The sequence below is a fragment of the Panulirus ornatus genome, chromosome 38 (genome assembly GCF_036320965.1).
Source record: "Panulirus ornatus isolate Po-2019 chromosome 38, ASM3632096v1, whole genome shotgun sequence".
NCBI lineage: Eukaryota > Metazoa > Arthropoda > Malacostraca > Decapoda > Palinuridae > Panulirus > Panulirus ornatus.
The window spans coordinates 28,637,332-28,644,831 of record NC_092261.1 but is presented as its reverse complement, the minus strand read 5'-3'; positions in this window follow the sequence as shown (position 1 = coordinate 28,644,831).

Below are 7,500 nucleotides of genomic sequence, written 5' to 3'. Positions count from 1 at the left end.
TTTTTGCTTTCCGAGATAACGTTCTCGCCTTTCACACATTTTTCAACGCTCCCAGAGCTTTCGCCCCCTCCCCTACCCTATGACTCACTTCAGCTTCCATGGTTCCATCCGCTGCCAAATCCACTCCCAGATATCTAGAGCACTTCACTTGCTCCAGTTTTTCTCCATTCAAACTTACCTCCCAGTTGACTTGTCCTTCAAGCCTACTGTACCTAATAACCTTTCTCTTATTCACATTTACTCTCAACTTTCTTCTTCCACACACTTTACCAAACTCAGTCACCAGCTTCTGCGGTTCCTCACCCGAATCAGCCACCAATGATGTATCATCAGCGAACAACAACTGACTCACTTACCAAATTCTCTCATCCACAACAGACTGCATACTTGCCTCTCTTTCCAAAACTCTTGCATTCACCTCCCTAGCAATCCCATCCATAAACAAATTAAACGACCATGGAGACATCACACACCCCTGCCGCAGACCTACATTCACTGAGAACCAATCACTTTCCGCTCTTCCTACTCGTACACATGCCTTACGTCCTCGACTAAAACTTTTCACTGCTTCTAACAACTTGCCTCCCACACCATATATTCTTAATACCTTCCACAGAGCATCTCTATCAACTCTATCATATGCCTCCTCCAGATCCATAAATGTTACATACAAATCCATTTGCCTTTCTAAGTATTTCTCACATACATTCACAATTTTGCAAGGGATCAAGATATTCCTATGAGTCCAAGGGGAAAATGAAACACGATAAGTTCCCAGTGCGCTTGTCCAAGACAATCGCATGTTTACCAAATGGCGTCCTAACTACGTCTCTTCGTTGTATATCAACTAGCTGTTATATTTCTCTCTTGTGTCTCCCCTGATGATGTGATTATTACGCGAAAGTGCACTTGTGAACTTGTCGTGTTTCATTTTCCACGTGGACTCATAGGAATATATATATATATATATATATATATATATATATATATATATATATATATATATATATATATACATTGCGCTACCTCGCAAACGCGGGAGACAGCGGCAAAAAAAAAAAGAATATATATATATATATATATATATATATATATATATATATATATATATATATATATATATATATATACATATATATATATATATATATATATAAGAATAAAGTGCATATGAACGCGCACCTTCATAGAACATACATATATATATATATATATATATATATATATATATATATATATATATATATATATATATATATATATATATATATAAATATATTTATTTATTTATTTATTTTGCTTTGTCGCTGTCTCCCGCGTTTGCGAGATAGCGCAAGGAAACAGACGAAAGAAATGGCCCAACCCACCCCCATACACATGTATATGCATACACGTCCACACACTCAAATATACATACCTATACATCTCAATGTACACATATATATAGACACACAGACACATACATACATACCCATGCACACAATTCACACTGTCTGCCTTTATTCATTCCCATCGCCACCTCGCCACACATGGAATACCATCCCCCTCCCCCCTCATGTGTGCGAGGTAGCGCTAGGAAAAGACAACAAAGGCCCCATTCGTTCACACTCAGTCTCTAGCTGTCATGCAATAATGCCCGAAACCACAGCTCCCTTTCCACATCCAGGACTGACACTACTTTCTATGGTTTACCCCAGACGTTTCACATGCCCTGATTCAATCCATTGACAGCACGTCAACCCCGGTATACCACATCGATCCAATTCACTCTATTCCTTGCCCACCTTTCACCCTCCTGCATGTTCAGGCCCCGATCACTCAAAAACTTTTTCACTCCATCTTTCCACCTTCAATTTGGTCTCCCACTTCTCGTTCCCTCCACCTCCGACACATATATCCTCTTGGTCAATCATTCCTCACTCATTCTCTCCATGTGCCCAAACCATTTCAAAACACCCTCTTCTGCTCTCTCAACAACGCTCTTTTTATTTCCACACATCTCTCTTACCCTTACATTACTTACTCGATCAAACCACCTCACACCACACATTCTCCTCAAACACCTCATTTCCAGCACATCCACCTTCCTGCGCACAACTCTATCCATATCCCACGCCTCGCAACCACACAACATTGTTGGAACCACTATTCCTTCAAACATACCCATTTTTGCTTTCCGAGATAATGTTCTCGACTTCCACACATTCTTCAAGGCTCCCAGGATTTTCGCCCCCTCCCCCACCCTATGATTCACTTCCGCTTCCATGGTTCCATCCCCTGCCAGATCCACTCCCAGATATCTAAAACACTTTACTTCCTCCAGTTTTTCTCCATTCAAACTTACCTCCCAATTGACTTGACCCTCAACCCTACTGTACCTAATAACCTTACTCTTATTCACATTTACTTTTAACTTTCTTCTTTCACACACTTTACCAAACTCAGTCACCAGCTTCTGCAGTTTCTCACATGAATCAGCCACCAGCGCTGTATCATCAGCGAAGAGCAACTGACTCACTTCCCAAACACTCTCATTCACAACAGACTTCATATTTGCTCCTCTTTCCAAAACTCTTGCATTCACCTCCCTAACAACCCCATCCATAAACAAATTAAACAACCATGGAGACATCACACACCTCTGCCGCAAACCTACATTCACTGAGAACCAATCACTTTCCTCTCTTCCTACACGTACACATGCCTTACATCCTCGATAAAAACTTTTCACTGCTTCTAACAACTTGCCTCCCACACCATATATTCTTAATACCTTCCACAGAGCATCTCTATCAACTCTATCATATGCCTTCTCCAGATCCATAAATGCTACATACAAATCCATTTGCTTTTCTAAGTATTTCTCACAGACATTCTTCAAAGCAAACACCTGATCCACACATCCTCTACCACTTCTGAAACCATACTGCTCTTCCCCAGTCTGATGCTCTGTACATGCCTTCACCCTCTCAATCAATACCCTCCCATATAATTTACCAGGAATACTCAACAAACTTATACCTCTGTAATTTGAGCACTCACTCTTATCCCCTTTGCCTCTGTACAATGGCACTATGCACGCATTCCGCCAATCCTCAGGCACCTCACCATGAGTCATACATACATTAAATAACCTTACCAACCAGTCAACAATACAGTCACCCCCTTTTTTAATAAATTCCACTGCAATACCATCCAAACCTGCTGCCTTGCCGGCTTTCATCTTCCGCAAAGCTTTGCAGAATATATATATATATATATATATATATATATATATATATATATATATATATATATATATATATATATATATGGATGGAGTTGTGCGCAGGAGGGTGGATGTGCTGGAGGTGAGGTGTTTGAGGACAATGTTTGGTGTGAGGTGGTTTGATCGAGTAAGTAACGTAAGGGTAAGAGAGATGTGTGGAAATAAAAAGAGCGTGGTTGAGAGAGCAGAAGAGGGTGTTTTGAAATGGTTTGGGTACATGGAGAGAATGAGTGAGGAAAGATTGACCAAGAGGATATATGTATCGGAGGTGGAGGGAACGAGGAGGTGGGATACCAAATTGGAGGTGGAAAGATGGAGTGAAAAAGATTTTGTGTGATCGGGGCCTGAGCATGCAGGAGGGTGAAAGGAGGGCAAGGAATAGAGTGAATTGGATCGATGTGGTATACCGGGGTTGACGTGCTGTCAGTGGATTGAATCAGGGCATGTGAAGCGTCTGGGGTAAACCATGGAAAGCTGTGTAGGTATGTATATTTGCGTGTGTGGACGTATGTATATACATGTGTATGGGGGTGGGTTGGGCCATTTCTTTCGTCTGTTTCCTTGCGCTACCTCGCAAACGCGGGAGACAGCGGTAAAAAAAAAATATATATATATATATATATATATATATATATATATATATATATATATATATATATATATATATATATATATATATACATATATATATATATATATATATATATATATATATATATATATATATATATATATATATATATATATATATATATACATATATATTTATATATATCCATACTTGCTTGCCTTCACCATATATATACATATATATATATATATATATATATATATATATATATATATATATATATATATATATATATATATATATATATAGATATATGTATATATATATATATATATATATATCCATACTTGCTTGCCTTCATCCATTCCTGACGGTACCCCGTCCCACAGGAAACAGCATCGCCACCCCTGCTTCAGCGAGGTAGCGCCAGGAAAACAGACAAAAAAAGCCACATTCGTTGACACTCAGTGTCTAGCTGCCGTGCAACAACGAGGGTTGATGCAAGTGTCATGGGGAGAGGGGCGGGTATTGCTTGGGGTGACGGGTCTTGGGAGGTGACTCAGATGTTATTTGCGGATGACGCGGCTCTGGTGGCAGATTCGTGTGGGAAACTGCTGAAGTTGTTTGGATAAAATGTATGGAAGGAGGAAGCTGTAAATGAATATGAATAAAAGATAGTGTTAGGTATAGCAGTGCAAAGAGACAGATTATATGGGATCCTAAATTTGAATGGAGAATCAGTGGAAGAAACGAAGCATTTCAAATACCTACAAATGAACATGGCAGCGAATGGAACTATGGAAGCTTCAGTGAGCCATAGGTGAGCAAGGCAGTGAAGGTCCTGGTCGCAGTGAGAAACGTGTGGAGAGAGAAGTAGTTATGTGAGTGGCCGAAAATTGACATGTTTGAAGGTATAGTAAACCCGACGGTGTTGTATGGATGATAGTCATGGGCTAGAGATGAGAATGTAAGGACTGAGGGCAACATATGGTGTGAAGAGGGATGATTGAGTAGGTAATGACAGGCCAAGAGAGATGTGTGGTAATAAAAGCAGTAGAGTTGAGATAGCTGAAGAGGACGTGCTGAAATGATTTAGACCTATAGAGAGAATGAGTGAGGAAAGATTGACAGAGAGGATTTATTCCGTAAATATCTCCATTGTTCTTTCTCTATCATTGCATATTATTCTCTCTACAGCTGAGCTTCAATCCTTGTGTCCCTATGTTTCAAAGTCCCCTGGATTCTTTGACACTTCACGAGTCTTAATGTTCTGGTTCTGTTCGAGATCCCCGGAGACTGCTCCTGCTTCCCCTCCCTACCCACCATCACTGATCCTCTCTGTACTCTGTGTGTTATGGCCATTTACTTCTGATGAACGGTCTAGTACATGCTGTAAAAACACTTCTGATCCTTTCTTCATTTCAGTCATGTCTCCTTCTTTCCTCTGGTTCAATTCCTGCTGAATCCCCTCGAATGAATTGCTTCTGTGTTCTGGACCTTTGATTACATTGTTTCAAATCCCTGATATCCTATTCCGTGTGACGACACTTCATCCCCTTTGCTTTCTCCGTTGCTGTAGCTCCTCCTGTAGCTGTACTGGTGTTAGTGCTCCTCTTTCTGATAATTTCTCCTTTTGACTCCATTATTTTTTTTACCTTTAAGGGTGCCTGGATGGGGCCTGGAGGAGGCCTGGAAGGTGTCTAGAAGGGACCGCAAGGGAACCCGAAAGACATAGTCTCCCAAATTACGCTTAGTTGTGTGTGTGTGTGTGTGTGTGTGTGTGTGTGTGTGTGTGTGTGTGTGTGTGTGTGATTCCCTATTTCTCCTGCATGGGGAGGGAGTTTTACATTCATGGGGCCCAGCTTTTGTTCATACTGTCTCTCCCATCATACAGCTTCGTAGGTTTGTGAATGCTGTCTGCATTACCCATGTCCTCACTCATTCATTCATCCAACAATCTTAAACTTTTGCAGTATTTATCTACATCTTTATCAACAAGTTTCTCAATTGTTGCGTCCTCTGGTTCCTCTATACTTACATCTCTCAATGGACTGTTGTTCACTGTCCACGTCAGGAATCTGTTTTTAAAACTTAGAAGCTGTGATCAGACATCCCTGACTCTTCTCTCTTCCAAGGTAGGCAAGTTTAAGTCTCCAGCCTTTCCCTGTAAATTATCTCTCTTATTTCTGGTACCATCTTTACTGCCCTTCTCTGGACCGTCTGCATCAGTTCTTTGTGCTTCTTATGGTACGGTGACCAAACTTAGTTATAAGGTACATAGACACACAGACCATACAGACCCAAGGTCCAAGCTAGATGGTCCGGCCTCAACACTACTAAGAAAAATAATGTATTCCCCTTAAAAGCAGCAAAGGCTCTCTCCCCACCCTCCACTCCCTCCGGCAACACGCCAGCCTGGACGGAAAACACGGAGAAAAAAATACCTTGCAGGATTAGTGTACCTGAATGAAATTTTTATAGAAAAGGTCACAAAGTGGAATGAACATGGATATGATAAGCATCCCATCACGAAAGACATTTAACCCCTCACTTCTTGTCATCGAAACAGCAGTAGGGATAAACTTGAGCTCCATCTAGCCTCTCAACATACCATTTGTATATCATTCCTGATGTTGAAGAATGATACAATAATTCTTACTTACTCTCACCCAGCAGTTGACACATGGGTTAATCAATGTTGTTGTTACTACAACATGGCCAGGGAGAGCAGCAGTGGTTGAGAAGGTAGCATGATATAGCACTACGTTATAATGGCTTATTGAATGAATCATTTAATACCATAGAGTGATAAGTTATGATCAAGCCTAATGTTGAAAATATTAAGTGTTGCTCTGAAAACCACATTCTGGGAGCCTATTCCACGCTTCAGTAATGTCGTTGGTCCAGAAATATTTTGTACACTCCAGATTAACTCGGTGACCTCTAAGTTTTAGTTTATTCCTCAAGTTGGTAGTGTTGGCGCTACTGCAAAGAGATTTTCAATATCGATATTATTGAATCGTTTTAGTATTCTCAAACACTCTTTATTTGCCTCAGAGACGTCTCCTGCTTAGGGAGAACAAGTTAGATTCTCGCAATCTGTCCTCATATGATTTCTTACGCAAAAAAGAATCAAAGTAGTAACTTCGCTACACAGCTTCCAATTTGAGAATGTCCTTGCTTAAGTGAGTGGGCCCAAAACTGCGCTACATATTCAAGGTGCGGTCTGGTTAGACGTGTGCCTAGTGGGACTATCACATTCTTGTTTGCATATGTAAAGTTTCTACTGATAAACTCTAACATCTTATTTGCTCTCTTGGCAGCCTCATTATGATGCTGGGAGAATTTGTAATTGTCAGGGATATGCTTATTTTTTGGGTAAGTAACTAGAACAAGGTGAGTGTTTGAGCCTTAACAGATGCCGCTGCTACCATACGTACAGTCAGATAACTTCACGTTTCAGTGAGGAAGCTTCAGTCAGGAAGCTTCAGTGAGGAAGCTTCAGTGACAAAGCTTCAGTCAGGAAGCTTCAGTCAGGAAGCTTCAGTCAGGAAGCTTCATTGAGGAAGCTTCAGTGAGAAAGCTTCTGTCAGGAAGCTTCAGTGAGAAAGCTTCAGTCAGGAAGCTTCAGTGAGAAAGCTTCAGTCAGGAAGCTTCAGTC